The 18,235-nt window shown below is 42.0% G+C and overlaps 1 long non-coding RNA gene across 1 annotated transcript in view; it reads right to left on the bottom strand.

Annotated features, from left to right (window-relative positions):
- LOC147703274 (uncharacterized) overlaps window positions 1-9,142 on the bottom strand; it is a 43,347-nt gene extending 34,205 nt beyond the window's left edge. The window contains exon 1 of the long non-coding RNA XR_015297568.1: window positions 9,035-9,142. This is a non-coding gene — a long non-coding RNA (uncharacterized LOC147703274). The remainder of the gene's footprint in view (window positions 1-9,034) is intronic.
- Between the last annotated feature and the right edge of the window lie 9,093 nt (window positions 9,143-18,235).

Below are 18,235 nucleotides of genomic sequence, written 5' to 3'. Positions count from 1 at the left end.
AAAACCTGCGAGATATGTCATCTAAACCAATTAAAACTGCTTTTTTGAAATTAATTCAATTTATTTTATTCAGTTATCACTAGGGATAATTATATTATTCTCATTTATAGATGCACAGGGTGTAACAGGACCTTATGGGCAGTGTAGATGCAGTTATTCACAAACAAATTCAGCCCACTTGGGCTTTTACTGCAAATCCTCCCCTTCGCACTTTAAACCCAGTAAAGAGAGACATCTGAATTGCATATTTTTGCACATTTAAAGCAGATTTTGCACATACTTTTATCAATGTGAATTAATGAATTCAATGAAATTGTTATTGGTATTCGTTTTTCATAATGGTGTATATATATAATGAAATATTAGCGTTGATTTTACATTTGATATAGTGTTAAATGAAATAGGCTTTATTTAATATTTATAATTATATATATTTGTATTTATCTATTTATTGTGAAATTTGCACAATATTTATTCTGGGTTGACATAATGGGAAGGATTATAAGTGAACACGATGCAATGTATATATTTTAGCAATGTTGCTGAATATATTCTTATGCGTTTTTTACGTTATTCTACTGTTATGGTTGAAGTTTGTGGAGTAGGCAGAAGTATGTTGTTCATATCTACAGGCCCAGAGTCAGGTGACCCCTGTATGCACTTTAAAATCACGAGGTTTAAATGACCATGTCATGTGATCAAGGGCTTGGGGGCCCTAAACGCGTCATGGCGGACGAGAGGTTGCACTAATAAAAATCAGCAAATTCACCTTTTTGGATCCCGTTCGTTCTTTATATCCAGCAAAATGGTATGCAGACGAAGTTCCTGGCATGTTTCTACACCGGTGTGCTTCTTGGTGTAAAACGGACCCCTCTTGCATCAAGGGTAAAGCAGAAGGAAGCAAGCGTACGGTAACCCGGAAGCGTCTATAGCTCCGATAGGAGCAACCGCTTAAACCACCGGCAAGCAACATCCACTTGGAACCAGTGACCGGAGGTGACGGACTCTCACAGCGGTGATTGAGTCTGAACCGAGAGGTACGGCTGATGCATCCGAGTGTTTGCGGAAAACAACGAGCCGGTGCAGGAGTAAGGCCACGCAGAAGAGTAAAACTATTTAAAGGGAAAACGCTCAACTGCTTGGGTGCTCGATAGTTCAGAGCAAAATACAGTGCAACGCAATGGACGCCGCGGACGTGGTCAGAAACAGAGAAGAGGCAGCAGTAAGCATGTTTGATGACGCCCGATAACGGACATCCAGCAGGTGGGGCAAGCAACGCAAACGGAGGCTGGGGGCAGCCAAATTAAAGACCTGTTTAAACAACTAGAGAAAGCCATGCGGACTGAACAATCGAAGTGGTGGGAGCAGAAGTCCCTTTCCCGTTAATTGGAGGTAGGACGTGTTCCGCGAGGCTTGCGGATTATGCTGGCCCCCAGCTACGAGAATCCGGATCCCAACATGCTTCAGGATTGGGCGCAATGTAATTTGGACAATTCCAGTCGTCTATTATGAATCCTTATCCAATATGCTGAAAGTGTCGGCGCAAAACTCCAAATAAAAATTAAAGAAATAAACGAACAAATCAAAGCACTGAATGAAGGGGCGCAGGAGAAAAAATTGAGGGACGAAATGTCAATAAGGTTGGCTAAAGAAGAGGATGTAATCAAAAAGAGAAAAACCTTCAAATTTCAACGGGACAAATTAGACTCCCAGAACGGACGTATCTACACGTTCTCCAGAAAGTATGATCCCCCCCAAAGTAAATCAAGCACCGCAAACATCGCAGGTGACTACCAACCTTGATCGAACCTCAGCGTCATCAACCGATATTAGCTCGGTACCTAGTAGTGACTCAGAAGCAGAACAGCAGGCGGCTACAGGGCAGTTGGGGTTTACAAAGCGGTCGCTAGCTCAGGAAGTGGAGTGCCTGCGACACGACCGCAAACAATCGCTGCGATCCCATGCCTCAAGCTCCAGAACAACCAAAGGTGCAACATCAGGCGCAAACAATGGAGGCAATGCAGGGCAGCAAAACAAAACAACAAATCCAGCGGCAAAGAAGAAAACCTACAAAAGATGGAACCGCCGATGAAATCACAAGTAAGTGACAACATGACTATTGTGAATTTAACCGATATGCAGCTGAGTCCGGGAGAACTGAGACCCTTATCACTGGGGTTATCGTTTTGTCCACCAAGTACCTTTAACTATGCGCGGACTAGGATGGATTTGTTTAAATTCACAAGGAAGTTAAAACTAAGAAAAATGTACCTGGTTAATAAACATAAAATGCGCAAACCCCCAGACATGAACATCGCAGATGGGGCAGAACCGACAACAATGTCGGTAGGAAAGTATGAGTTTCAATGTGATCTAGTGGATCTTTTAAGATAAGGTGACATAGAGGGTACCCAGGAGGAAGATATTTCAATAAAAACTAATGCCCCGGGGAATACCCCATTTAAACCAAAATCGACATATAACCCAGTGATGACAAATGATAATATTGATGTATTCAGTGATTTGGTAATAGCAGAACTCAAGAAACTGCATAGTACGTCAATGAACAAAAACAACAAGAAAGCAAAATACAATGATGCATTTGGCAGCCTGATGAAGAAACTACAGAGCAATAACAAGGTGGTTATCACGCAGTCTGACAAGGGAGGTAACATTGTCCTCTGGCCAATGCACTTGTACTTGGAGGAAGCGTTGAAACAACTCAATGACAGGCAATGCTACAGCGGGAGTGACTGGCAAACTACAAAAATTGCTTGGGAGAGATTCAATACTAAATTATATTCCTGGAGAGGACAAGGTCTCTTAACTGGAGATGAACTAAAAGTTTTAAAGACAAATCATCCGATAATCCCTTTGTTTTATTTGATTCCAAAAATCCACAAACATCGGATCAAGCCACCAGGGAGACCCATTATATCGGCCAGGGGTGGGACTTTGAGAATGTGTCTCGCTACATCGATCATTTCCTCCAGGAATATGTAAAATCTTTGACATCATACATAAAAGACACCATGGACTTCTTGCAAAAAATCAAGACAATTGTGTGGGACAATGAGTACTTATTGATCACACTTGATGTGACTGCACTATACACTAGTATTAACCATACTGATGGCATGAAAGCAGTCACACATTTCTTGAATAAGAGACCTGTATGCATGTTGGAACACAACAATATGATCAAAGAAATGTTGGAAATCTGTCTAACTAACAACTATTTCCTATTTCAAAACCAAGTATTTCAACAACTGAGAGGAGTTGCGATGGGGGCCTGCTTCTCCCCCAGCTACTCACGCTTGCATATGGGGCTGTGGGAGGAGCAGGTCCTGGGGGTCGCATATGTAGAGGTCATGACCAATAAGGTTGTGTCATGGTACAGATTCATAGATGACCTTTTTATAATTTAGAGGGGGTCAACTATAGAAGCTGAACAGTTCATTTCAGACATTAATGTCAATGATCTGAATCTAAAATTTACCGGCACGATCAGTGACAACAAGGTCAGTTTCTTAGATGTTGAAGTCTATGTTGAAGGAGGCAAGCTTCAAACCAAGTTACATCGCAAGGACACCGCAGGTAACACGGTTCTCCATGCGTCTAGCCAGCACCCAGGTCACCTGATCCGAAGTATCCCTTACGGGGAGATGCTGAGGATCAGAAGAATATGTAGCACAGATTAATCTTGCTTGGCATCACAACTTAACAGCAAAGAAAGGTTTCTGGAAAGAGGCTATTCGGAGGTCTCAGTTGTAAAAGCAATGATGAGAGCCAACAGAACGAGTACTCTGCTCAACACTGAGGGAAATTCTAATGAAAGATCAAAAGCAAAAAATAGCGCAGGCGGCCAACCGAGATTATTTACTGCGTATAGCAGCCAACACAAACAATTACAAAAGATTGTTCGCAAGAATTGGCCAATAGTCAGGGGGGATCCCGTGATAGGCAAAACACTGGCTGATTATCCAGCCATAACTTACTGCCGTGCCAGGTCAATGAGCGACATGCTTGTAAAGAGAAGCCCGGAGGTTGTGAGTAGAGATAATTGGCTCATGCAGAGTAAGGGCTTTATCAAGTGCGCTGTTTGCAAGGCATGCATCATGGGGAAAAACAAAACGACTTATATGTCCCCATTCAGTGAGGTTCCGATCCTGATCACCAAGAAGATGACATGTAAATCATATTTTGTCATCTATGTGCTGGAGTGTGCGTGTGGGCTACGGTACGTGGGTAGCACCAAGCTACAGGTCCACAAGTGCATACTCCAGCACATGAGAGCTGTTAACAACAAGGATGAAGCTTACCCTATGGCGAGACATGTCAACTCTTGCCACAAGTGGATCTTGGTTGCCTTAGTTATTATGCTGTTCGCATGAGATTATTAGAGACCAGATATATTCTTGAACTCAACACCAAGACACCGAATGGCCTTAATGTGACAGAGGACTTGTACACATGCCTGTAGATTGGAACAGAAAAGTGGTATATACATGCATTAGTACAAGGAAGTCCATATTCAAAACCTGCGAGATATGTCATCTAAACCAAATAAAACTGCTTTTTAGAAATTAATTCAATTTATTTTATTCAGTTATCCCTAGGGATAATTATAATATTCTCATTTATAGATGCACAGGGTGTAACAGGACCTTATGGGCAGTGTAGATGCAGTTATCCACAAACAAATTCAGCCCACTTGAACTTTTACTGCAAATCCTCCCCTTCGCACTTTAAACCCAGTAAAGAGAGACATCTGAATTGCATATTTTTGCACATTTAAAGCAGATTTTGCACATACTTTTATCAATGTGAATTAATGAATTCAATGAAATTGTTATTGGTATTCGTTTTTGATAATGGTGTATATATATAATGAAATATTAGCGTTGATTTTACATTTGATATAGTGTTAAATGAAATAGGCTTTATTTAATATTTATAATTATATATATTTGTATTTATCTATTTATTGCGAAATTTGCACAATATTTATTCTGGGTTGCCATAAGGGGAAGGATTATAAGTGAACACGATGCAATGTATATATTTTAGCAATGTAGCTTAATATATTCTTATGCGTTTTTTACGTTATTCTACTGCTATGTTTGAAGTTTGTGGAGTAGGCAGAAGTCTGTTGTTCATATCTACAGGCCCAGGGTCAGGTGACCCCTGTATGCACTTTAAAATCACGAGGTGTAAATAACCCTGTCTTGTGATCAAGGGCTTGGGGGCCCGAAACGCGTCATGGCGGACGAGAGGTTGCACTAATAAAAATCAGCAAATTCACCTGATTGGGTCCGGTTCGTTCTTTATATCCAGCAAAATGGTATGCAGACGAAGTTCCTGGCATATATATATATTTGGTAGCTCCGGCCAGCCTCGGACTGCAGAAGCTCGGAATTGGACTGTCTGACAAGAAGCAGCTCGACATGGTGCGAGGAGCCGGGAATCATGGTATCCTGACTCGCGGCCCGCCGAGCCTATGCATGAGAGGCGGGAACGATCAGCGGGGGCCTGCGGGAGTCACGGGACACCTTTCCCGCATGGAACCAGCCACCGTATCAACAAACACCCTTTCTCCCCTAGTCATGTAACATCATCAAGTTACCCCCGTGCATTGCCTCCAACCCAGGTGAACTGTGGGTAATGTAGTCAGGATTTCAAGACTACAGAAGGCGTGCATATAAACAACAAGGGGCGGAGCTCTCCAACCATTGAGGGAGCAGGAGGAGACACTCTGTGTGGAGAGGTTATGGCGGTACCTGTGTGGAGGCATCTGACGAGGCGAAGGGTCGCCGAAATGCATAATGCCCAGTGTCCACATTAAAGGCTCTCCAAATGATTCCCCCGTGTGGCCTCTCACTTCTTCGTAGTGAAGGTGTGTTTTGGATGTTTTACACGCTGGCCAGTAGCGTGTTTTGAGGCTCCGTTCCATTTAAGAGGCCGGAGCATTGCTGGCAACAACTGTGTACTTTACCAAGGTTTTGGTAGCTCCGGCCAGCCTCGGACTGCAGAAGCTCGGAATTGGACTGTCTGACAAGAAGCAGCTCGACATGGTGCGAGGAGCCGGGAATCATGGTATCCTGACTCGCGGCCCGCCGAGCCTATGCATGAGAGGCGGGAATGATCAGCGGGGGCCTGCGGGAGTCATGGGACACCTTTCCCGCATGGAACCAGCCACCGTATCAACAAACACCCTTTCTCCCCTAGTCATGTAACATCATCAAGTTACCCCCGTGCATTGCCTCCAACCCAGGTGAACTGTGGGTAATGTAGTCAGGATTTCAAGACTACAGAAGGCGTGCATATAAACAACAAGGGGCGGAGCTCTCCGACCATTGAGGGAGCAGGAGGAGACACTCTGTGTGGAGAGGTTATGGCGGTACCTGTGTGGAGGCATCTGACGAGGCGAAGGGTCGCCGAAATGCATAATGCCCAGTGTCCACATTAAAGGCTCTCCAAAGGATTCCCCCCTGTGGCCTCTCACTTCTTTGTAGAGAAGGTGTGTTTTGGATATATGTATTGCTTGGTTCAGCTTATAAATAAAATCTGTGCTTTAAGTAACTGTTGGATCCGCGTGATTTCCTGGGTCGCTGCGGTCGGAGCCTGGGAGATTGCACTTGTTCGATATATATATATATATATATATATATATATATATATATATATATATATATATATATATATATATATATATATATATATATATAGAAGTATGATCAATGGAGTTGGATTCTAACAGACTCAAGGATTTTTGATCTACGAACACTCAGCGATATGGATCAGATTCTGCTCAAACAATCACAGACCGATATCACAGATTATTCAATGAAATTAATAAACACCCTCATTATTCACGCTGAATGGAGATTGTTGCCAGCAACTGAGAAGATCTAGGATCTCGAAAAATCCTTGGAAATATATCAAGAAAAAGAAGAGGGAAAAAAAACGTTTTTGAGCAACAAGAGAAAAAAAATTGAGAAGCATGAAAAAGAAGCACAACATCAAAAATGTAAAACATTCAACAGGTTCAACACAGACTACACCACTGGATGAATGTACACCTTTTCCAGATGATTGGATGCAATTTATTGCAGACAAACAGTGGATCAAATGCTGGACAATAGGAGACCCCCGTCAAGCTTAGAAAGCTCTGAAGTCAGTTCAGGGGATGAAGGACCAGTTACAATGCAGTTAAAAGTTTGTTTGCCCAGAGAAATGCACCTCTTCTGAATGATAATTGGAGTGAGAGGCAAGGAGCTCCAAGTACTGGAAATCAAAAAGAACAAGGGGGAGCAGTAAAAGCCAAAGACAAAAGTGGCAGAAGCATAAAGAAGTTTACGGCACAAAAATATGCATTTCATAGGATGATTTGGGAATCAACTTATGAACAAAAAGTTTGAACAATAAGTATAGAAATTTGCTAAATAATGGTCTCACATTTAGGTCCTGTACATAAATAAATTTACCCACAGCAAGAGTGACTTTATATACATTTTGTAGAAAATGAAAAATAAAAAAATACTTTGTTATGAAAACATACACCATGAGACGGTCTAGTGCTCCTCAAATATGTATAACTTTGATAACAGAAGATATTGCCCCCATGAAAGTTCTATCTAGCCTAGAAATGGAATCATGCACATCACTGAAAATTGGACATTTGGAATAAATATCATATTAGGAGTATTGGTAAATAATAGGAATAGAAACCCATGAATTGATCATCAGTAGTTGTATACCAAAATCAAAGTTTTGCCCACGTACATTGCCATAAAAGACTCTGATAAGGGAGGAAACATAGTGGATCGCATTAAATAATATTAGGAAGTAAAAAGACAGCCTAATGATCCTAAATACTTTGAAAGATTGGAAGAGAATCTTATTAATAAAATAATGATCGCATTTTATAAACAACTGCAAGATTGGCATAAAAGATGGCTGCTCAAAGATGAGGAATTCCAATCTTTGCAGACGACCCACCCCACAACACCAAAAATATATGTATTATTAAAAGTTTAAATAAGAGCTTAGAATCCCCAGGATGACAAATTGTGATCTCCTATGATGCTTTATTTGAAAATGCATTCAGATTTGTCGATATCTTTTTGTTCCCATATGTAGCAAACTTCCCAACTTATATCAGGGACTCAAAGGACGTTTTAAATCACATTAATGGCATTCCATGGAAGACAGAATATATAACTCCCATAACTGCATTGTAAACCAACAAGCTGCACTAGTATTTTATTTGCCAACAGTGTACATCCGAAGCCATTGAAATGGAATGTGCCCTACAGAGAACGTTTAAGTTCAAACAAATATTCTTCTGAGATGCAGGAGTTTGAAACTAAGGTACAAGAGATGCTCGTAAAAAAGAGACAAGGCTATCCTGTATCTGTTTTTGTAGATGCATTAAAGAGAGAAAAAGCATGAAACAGAGAGGATTTGTTGGTGCCTAAGACTATCAAAAAAGATATACAAGAAAAAATAACAAGATACATAATGGATTTCAAACCTCTAAGACAAAAATTTAAAAAAGTTACAATTTGAATATAAAATGAGCATTGAGACAATTGATTATTTGGACATTTGATTGTACATTGAAAATGAAAAAATGTGCACAAAACTGCATATTAAACCAACTAGTTGCAATATTAATTTATTTGCCTACAGTGAATATCCAAATTCACTGAAATGGACAGTGCTCTATTGTTATTTTTAAGTATGGTATTTTACCACAAAAATGTATCAAAATGTTGAAGGTTGAGAATGAATATGCATCAATGGAAAAGTTAATTTTCTGTTGCATTTTTGAAAATATCATAAACTCCTTTGTGGAAAATATGTTTTATATAATTTGATTCTGTATACAAGCATTTCTATTGTGAATTACTAGAGACACATGGCACGCAGTGTTCAATGATTTAAAACAGGGAATGACATATGCAAGCTTGTGGTTAAAGGAGGAGGGGAATGGGGGAGTTGACATTTAAATAGACAATCTAGACGTTACCACTCTATGGCCCAGTTGAAGGCGCCGGCATCTACTCGTAGCCTTTGTTTGGCATACAGGGTGGAGCAGGCTGAAAAAATAAAATATAAATATTTATGAAGATCAAATACCGGTCTGTACCATTTTTCCAATTTAAACCTTTAATGTGAGTTTCTGCCTATGGCTTAGCTGCCGTGGGAACAAGCATATATATACATAAATGAAGATATTATATCTATATATATACAAAAAGCAGTTAGGGTTGCACTCACGAGAGGTTGTAAATAATTTGCTTATTTTATTTGTATTTTTGTTTCAAAGATGAAAGCAACATCTACGCATTTCGGTCTCCCCTGAGATACATATATATATATATTTTACTGGATGCCTGCTATCAGCCCACTGGGTTGTTATGATAATAAGACTACCGGTCCAAAAATGCAATTGGTTTTGTTTCAAAGTACTCACCTGAGTTTGATTGTGCAAACAATAAAAAGGGAAAATGTACTGGAGTTTGATGTTTGGAAGTCACACAGTATGCAGAGTAGCCTCAGAAGAAGGGTGTAGTCCCGAAACGCGCCAGGCTCTGCTGGTGTTGGGTGATGTTTGCTTCTTGCCTCAATTTAAACGTGCTGCTGACCAGGAGTGCGCCCGTGCCTTTGGGTAACTGTGAACTTGTATATATATATATATATATATATATATATATATATATATATATATATATATATATATATATATATATATTACCTACTGGCGTCTCGCCAGTAGGTATATATAGTTAGGATTAATTCTCTATGGAACTTTTGAAAATTCTATGTCTAATAACTTTGGCATTTGTGGACGGAATCGGCTGAAATTTTCAGGAAAATGGCACATTTTGTTTCTGAGCAGCCCTTGAAAATTTGGGGGGGTTTTGTCAAGGGGGGGCTGAGAAAAAAGGGGGGTCCCAAAACGCGTTTTTACCATGTTAATTTCCATAGGGCGGTTGGACTCACTTTTAGCTCGAACGTCTGAATGGATTTCCACGAAACTTGGCAAAATTGTAGGGACTGTTAGCCCGATGTGCCTTTGCTAGGTCTCAATATATGTGCTTCAGTAGTTTTTGAGAAATGAACGTTCAAAACAAGATATATATCTGTAACAGCGCTCCGGGCTGCGCTCCGGTCCGCTTACTTTTCGCGAAACGGAACTTTGCGCGCAGAAAGCTGATTGGCTCTCCGGTGTCTGTCAACATTCTAAACAGTCCGGAGCGGCCGCCATCTTATCTCTCGGTAGGATCGAGAGAGAAGAAGAGGTGAAAAACGAAGGGGGAATTTAATGAAAGGGGGCAAGGTATACCCCCTTGACCCCCTAGGAATGATGTTGGGGTTATTAAAGGGTCTCGTGGGGAAAATAAAAAAATATATATTTTTCACGGTAGAAGCGCTTCCCGAGCAGCGAACTGGGCCGCAAACTGGTAGCGAAACGGGAATTCGCCATTTTGTGTTTTGTTTTAATTAAATTACTAGGTATAAGGGGGTGCGGGAGACGTATCCTGACCCCTTATGTTTCCTGAGGGTGGCTGAGGAGGCTCATATATGTTGATACATGTCTTCCAGCGGCTGTGCGTGAACTTTTTTTTTTTTTTTTGCTGCGTGACGTCTGTTAATGTTCGATTCGATGGAAATCAGGAAGTGTTGACCACCATTTTGTCACTGCGAGTAAATATTTTGTTATAAATGAATCCTTATTGATAAACATTGTCTGCGCCATCTTGCCTTTTTGTCCAATGCCACAATTTTGTCGTGCACGGCAGCCATTTTAGATGCCTTGACCAGACCCACTCTCTGCACGCCGTCAAATCTCAGCACGGCTCCCCACCCTCGCAAGCATCTCCCCCACGCACTGGTCACCCCCGCTCTCTCTCTCATGCATCGGCCATATACTTCCCCCCATCTGCGCTGCTCTTCCCTGAGAATCACACTCTGTGCTCGCCCGACACCTCCCTTTCACCCTATTCACTACCGCACCCTCCGACACTCCTCTTCCTCTGTGTCCGATTGTCCAGGCCGGACCCAGGCTATCACCTAGCCCTGCGGATGTAGTTTATGGCCCCAGCTGTAGAGAATCCAGACATGCCAACCCTCCCGATTGAGGCGTGAGACTACTGATTTCCGTGCTAGTCTTCCGCCTCCCGATTCCTGCAAGGAAAAATCCGGGGGCATATTACCAACAACTAGCGATAATTTTTGTCTCTAACTTGTTTAGAGACAAAAATTATCGCCGCACATCGGCGAATTTTATCGCAGATAAACCTTGCTATTAGCAAGGTTTATCGCAAATGCGATAAAAAACGGCCGCAATGCATGAATATCGCTGAAAAGTCAGCGATATTCATGCATTATCCAGCAAATGCTCTTAGCCATGTTATCCACCTTCCATTGGATAACATGGCTAAAAACTGTTCAGGGCAGGTGTTAGCGATAATTTTTGTCTCTAACTTGTTTAGAGACAAAAATTATCGCCGCACATCGGCGAATTTTATCGCAGATAAACCTTGCTATTAGCAAGGTTTATCGCAAATGCGATAAAAAACGGCCGCAATGCATGAATATCGCTGAAAAGTCAGCGATATTCATGCATTATCCAGCAAATGCTCTTAGCCATGTTATCCACCTTCCATTGGATAACATGGCTAAAAACTGCTCAGGGCAGGTGTTAGCTTTTGGAGATATTCGCGCTTATCTCCAAAAGGTGGTAATAGGAGATAGCGATGGTTAGGGACTGTTTCCAGTCGCTAACATCTTGGCACGCCCACTTTGCATGTCATTAGTGATAAATATCACTGACATGCAAAGCGGGGCCCAAGATGGTCGCTATCTCCTTTTAGCTGTCACTAACTGGTGTTAGCGACAGCTTGGTAATAGGGAGATAATTTTATCTCCTTTTATTTGGCTTTTAAAGCCAAAAAAGCGGAAATAAACCCCCTTGATAATATGCCCCACGATTCCTCGGGGGTTTCAGCTGACAGGGCTTGGTATTGTGTTACGTGCTAATTCTTCCAGGAAACGTCAGAGGGTCGATGCAGGGGTTCTAGAAGGGGTGATAAACCATTTAAGCCTCATGAACAAGCGCATGGTCTTTTAAAGATTTGTGAAGTACTCGGGGCGGCGGTGTGTGTGTGCCCTCTTTCAGGAGCGGGCGGGGGGGCACTGCCAGCAACTTGCCAGGCCAGGTAGTGTTCAACACGTGCATCACCCTTTCTCTGCCTGCTATTGCGGTCCATGCTTCGGAAAGGTAAGAAAAAGAACGTGCATTTGAGTTTGAAATGTCCGATCCTGTAGCAGTACACTTGCAAAGCCCACACATGACAATAACCCGATTCAAGGCCCCATTCACCCGATTTTTTAAAAATATATAGCACTCCAACAAAGTAGGATTATAAAACTTTATTAACTTTTAAATATAACGAACGCAACAAAAACTGTAAATATATTTAAACATTTTTTGAAATTAACCAGAACTATAACGATAACAACAACAACAACAATAATATAACTTTTATGCCTAAATTACGCAAACATTTAGCTAATCTGCTAAAGGGGGAGTCGCCATTTCTTTACAATAATCAATAATGAAAAATCAACATCAATAGGGTTGTCCGTATTCCCGATGCAGCACTATAGTGCAACATACACAGCACCTGGGGTGTCAAGAGTGAACAGGTCCTAGCTGCTTAACCAATGACTGACAAATGCGTTAGGGATTTCCTTGTGTTTCTTAATAGCATTGGTGTCTGCACACTTCTTTGTCAATTCTGTGAACATGATAACTGCTTCATAGACAGACGATATCTTTGTTAAGTCATTAGTGTTAAGTGTGTCTGAAACTACCGTGCCCTTCTGTTTTTCTTTCTTCAGGCTCTACAGAGTTTTGTGTGTTGTTCTTTTGAGCGACAATTATTCCAGAGGTTTCAGGTTCACTTGTTTTGTCTTGCAGTGAGTTAACAGCTTTAGAGACTTCATGTTTATTTGCTATGTCCTGCTGTTCGTCAACTGCTTCAGAGACGTCAGCCTCATTTGTTATGTTTGACTAGATCCTGGACCTGCCCGGCCGCGCCCAAAATGGCGCCGGTGTAAATGGGACTCGTAACTGCTTGTTGTGTACTGGTTGCCCAACCTTGATATCACGAGATACGTATGCAGTTTTGAAGCACATGGCGGAGGCTCGTCTGCTGTAGTGGGGCGCCCCTTATCGTTTCAGTCGCCATTCCATCCGCTTTTGCTACACTGTGCCTTTTCCGCCATTCAGCTGTTTACCGCCCGCTCTTACGGCTACAGCGTCTCGCTCACCATGTAGTTGAGTTGTTCCCACTCTTGTGGTGCAGCGATAGGCGGCTGCCACAGGACTCTTAAAATGGCGGCCGGCTCTTCGGATTTGGGCCTGGTCCAGTAAAATGGCCCTGGGACACCTTGGAACTCGGACGCTTGTCTGCCAGGGCTTGGGTTCCATTCTCGAAAGCGTCCCCTCAGCCTTGAAGATTGTACAAAAGTCTTGGGGGCCCTCGACTCCCGCAGGCTTCCGGTGGGGAGCGGCTGCCATGATTGCTTGCGGAATGGCCACGACGGAGCTACGAGATGGTGGTGCTCTCATGGTGACGCCAGCTTCAGTCTGAAACATCCAGAAACAAGGTGGGGCTTTCATCGTTTGGGAAAAAAAATGTTTTAATCCAATGAAAAGTGTTATTTTTAGGTCACATGACCTAGTCTTACATCATTAGGAAAACAAAAGTAAAATGAACCAATGAAAAGTTTTATTAACAAGTCACATGACCTGTTATGCTTACGTTACGCGCTGCGCGGCGCGCTCTGGATCGTTTCCGGGAAGCTGCGCCTTGCGCACCGGAGCACTTCCAGGTGCCCTAACGCGGCGCGTCATATGACGCATTACGCGACAACGCAGGTCCAGAATATAGTCAAAATGTCTCCACCAACCACCGGTCGGAATACAACCGCTTTCAGCAGTCCAAAAAGTTCGGTTAAATCTTAAGAGCGGGAGCAACTCAACTACATGGTGAGCGAGACGCTGTAGTCGCAAGAGCGGGCGGTAAACAGCTGAATGGCGGAAGAGGCACAGAGTACCAAAAGCGGGCGGAATGGCAACTAAAACGGTAAAGGGGCGCCCCACTACAGCGTGTCTTCAGGTCAAACGGATTGTGGGACAAGGTCCAGAATGAAAGAGTCATCAAAAGGGAAAAAATTCCGCCGGACCCTGGGAGCCGGCCGCCTATGTCGGGGGCGATCTCAGGCCACATCAGGGCAACACGACTTGGGGAGGGGGCAGGAGCCAAGCGCCCACTCTCAGTCCGCGCCATCTCACCGCCCCTCGGGGGCCTCCGTCAAGCGGTTTAGGGAGGCACCGTATCACATTGTTTTCCAATGCAGTCAGGTCCACAAACGGACCCTACTTACTTTGAATAGTGAAGCTGCAGCAGGTGCAAATAAGGTTTAAACAGTGTTACAAGCGCTGCTTAGAACTCTGAAGTATGGCACTCAACATCCAGGACTTATGCCATTTGTGTAAGGCAGTGACATCGAAGCAACTCAGGGACAAAAAGCATGAACGAACATTCACGTATGAAAATCTTATTTGGGGAAGGGGCAGGATCCAAACGCCCCCTCCCAGTTCGCGTCACTACACCGTATGTGGAAAATCTGAAGCCATCGTTCTACAAACTCTCAACGCTTGCTATCAGTGCATGAGTTTCATGCTCGATCGATTGAGCTAGCCGGATCGGGCAATAAAAAGTATAAAATAGTTATGTAAATAGTTATTTAATAAAATGTTTTACCCTGTTTCTTTGCTGGTGTGTTGTCTATATTTATAATATTTGCATAGGGTTTGTCGTTATTTTGGGCGGGGTGGGTGTCGGAGTCGAGCTGTCTTGCAGCCCTCATGGTGTGGAGCTCAGTTCATTTCACTATTTTCGTATTTCTCATGAAGGGTTGTTCCTAATGTTTGTATTTTATCGAGGTCAAAAAGAGATCGAATTAGTGGTCTACTGATTTTGCTCGATTACTTTTATTTTTTTACACGATTTTTCACTATCTGCAAAGACTAAACAGAGTATTGCGACTTTGTGCTTGTTTGTAAATAGAGAATGATCCAAAGAGAACCAATTTTAAAACAGTAAATGCTTGGATAACAATCAATCAAATGGAGAGACAAGCAGGTACGACGGATTACAACGGGGGTAAAGGTCTGCGTTAACTACCGTTCACTATCTGCAAAGAGAGAGTACTACTAAGAGAAAAGAGGGGAGGGCAGCGTTCAAAGCACATCAGCGTGCATAAACACGAAAACGTTTTTACCTATCACGTACTTGACATTTGACAGCTTTTGATATTTGCTATTAAAAAACCATTGAAAATCACAGAAAAAACCATAGGTTATAGTCCATATATAGTTAGGAATTTGCATTTACAAAACCTTGAAAATTCAATGAAAAAACCATTGGTTATAGAACATATATAGTTAGGAATTTGCATTTACAAAACCTTATTTTACTCGCATAAAACCATTGAAATTCCATATATAGTTAGATGCGCTAACTATATATCGCGCACCCGCAATCCACTGCTGATGATGTCACATATTACATCATTCATGACATGGTCAGTGACATCACTGATGACATCACTGATGACATCTCAAATGACATCACTGATGACATCTCAAATGACATCACTGATGACATCACTGATGACAACTCAAATGACATCACTGACAACATCACAGATGACATCATTCATGTGTTAATACGATGAACCTCTACAGACTCTGATATATCCTTAGATACACTCAGTGAAAACAGACACTCACAGATTGTCACTCATCCATGGAGTTACTCATACACCTAGACAGTCATGCAAAGAATCAATCACACCTCCAATTCCTCAACTATACAGTTATACACACCTTACTTATTGAAACATATTCTAACACATATTTACTCTCTTATATAATCCCTAATAAAAGTTCACAATGATCCATACAGCCACTCACACATTCACTGGCTCTAATGCACAGTTATTTATATATGTTAACTCTCACATGTACTGTGTTTTACATATGTACTTACTTTGACATGTAGCACTGAGATATCCATTCACTCACCAATACACTCATGCACACAGTCAACCGCCCATACAGCTGTTTCCACATGCACTTTTGAAACCAGACATCTAGTGAATCAACTGCTCACACATCTATGCACAGAGTCACACACCTCCCAGCCACTCACACATATACTCAGTCTCCCATACAAATACTTGAGCAACCAATCAATAACCCATATAGTTATTCATATAGCTACTGATCAACACATGCAGCAGTTTACAGAACAACAGATATAATGATGCACAAACTAATATAGTTTATTCACTAACCCATGCACTTAGTGAGACACATTTAATCACTCCCTCATACAATCAGTCATGCACCTACTAAATCCTTCATCCAGACATTTATACATCCACTCATTCTTCAATATGTAAGACATATTTTAACTTTACAGAAACATACAGTCACTGGATGTTGTGATCAGTGATGTCATCAGTGATGTCACTGACCATGTCATGAATGATGTAATATGTGACATCATCAGCAGTGGATTGCGGGTGCGCGATATATAGTTAGCGCATCTAACTATATATGGAATTTCAATGGTTTTATGCGAGTAAAATAAGGTTTTGTAAATGCAAATTCCTAACTATATATGTTCTATAACCAATGGTTTTTTCATTGAATTTTCAAGGTTTTGTAAATGCAAATTCCTAACTATATATGGACTATAACCTATGGTTTTTTCTGTGAATATATATATATATATATATATATATATATATATATATATATATATATATTCACTGAAAAAAACATAGGTTTTACACACGTTATAGTTAGGAAGTAGCATTTAAAAAACCTATGAAATTCACTGAAAAAACCATAGGTTTGGCACATGTTATAGTTAACTGGACATTTTACTCATATAAAACCAAGGAAATTCCCCGTTATAGTTACTTCAGCTAACTATAACTCGCGCGCCCGCAATGCACTGCTGAAACTAGAAGTTTGCGCTACAACACAGCATTGCCATTTATAACTCACACCTGCCTCAGTGGGTGTGGCACTCCAAAGCCATTTGGTGCTTGTAGGCTGTGTGCTTCAATAATCCCAAGTGGGTGCCTCCTTGCAGTCTTAAAATCATGCTATGGTAAAGATAACTCCACAGTGGGTGAATGCAGCCTTTCCTGTTATGCCGCTGCCTTGCTTTACAGAAGACGAAATGCACTCTTGCAGACTCCACCCTGACATGGGGTCTGCATCTTCCTCCCGATCATTCTCAGCACTGTGTACGGCCAAGACGGGCCCACTTTACAGCAGTGGTTTTTCTTCAACGGCCGTGCTCGCAGTTTATAAATCCAATCCATGCAGGTAGCACACAAACGAAGAAAAAACTGGAAGCTAAGTACGGTGCTTTAATTATTCCGAACTCTTGCTAACAGCAGCCCAACAGGAAACCGGCATTCTTAAAAATTCTAGCCAGATGCGTTTCAGGTACGTGAGACCTTTCTTCAGTGGCAGCAAAGACTGGAAGTTCGCTCTGCAACACAGGATTTATTAACGGCGAGCACGGCCGTTGAAGAAAAACCACTGCTGCAAAACGGGCCCACTTGGAATTATTGAAGCACACAGCCTACAAGCACCAGAAGGCTTTGGAGTGCCACGCCCACTGAGGCAGGAGTGAGTTATAAATGACAATGCTGTGTTGCAGCGCGAACTTCCAGTCTTTGTTGCCACTGAAGAAAGGTCTCACGTACCTGAAACGTGTCTGGCTAGAATTGTTAAGAATGCCAGTTTCCTGTTGGGCTGCTGTTTCTTCGTTTGTGTGCTACCTGCATGGATTGGATATATATACTACCTACTGGCGGTCGCCAATAGGTAGTTATAGTTAAGATTATTTTCAATGCAAAATCTCAACATTCTATTGTGAATAACTTTGGCGCCGGTTGAGGAATCTGTCTGAAAATTTCCTCAAATTTGCCTCGCGGCGCCCCGGTCCTTCCCTAAAAAGTTTGGGGTGGATCTGTCAAGCGGGGGCCGAGATAAAAGGGGGGTCCCAAAACGTGTTTTCCAATGTTAATTTCCCTGGGGCGGTCGACCTCACTTTTAGCCCGA

This window comes from Lissotriton vulgaris, chromosome 7 (genome assembly GCF_964263255.1).
Source record: "Lissotriton vulgaris chromosome 7, aLisVul1.2, whole genome shotgun sequence".
Taxonomy (NCBI): domain Eukaryota; kingdom Metazoa; phylum Chordata; class Amphibia; order Caudata; family Salamandridae; genus Lissotriton; species Lissotriton vulgaris.
Note: the sequence above shows the minus strand (reverse complement) of the source record. Positions and strands in the feature narration are given on the sequence as shown.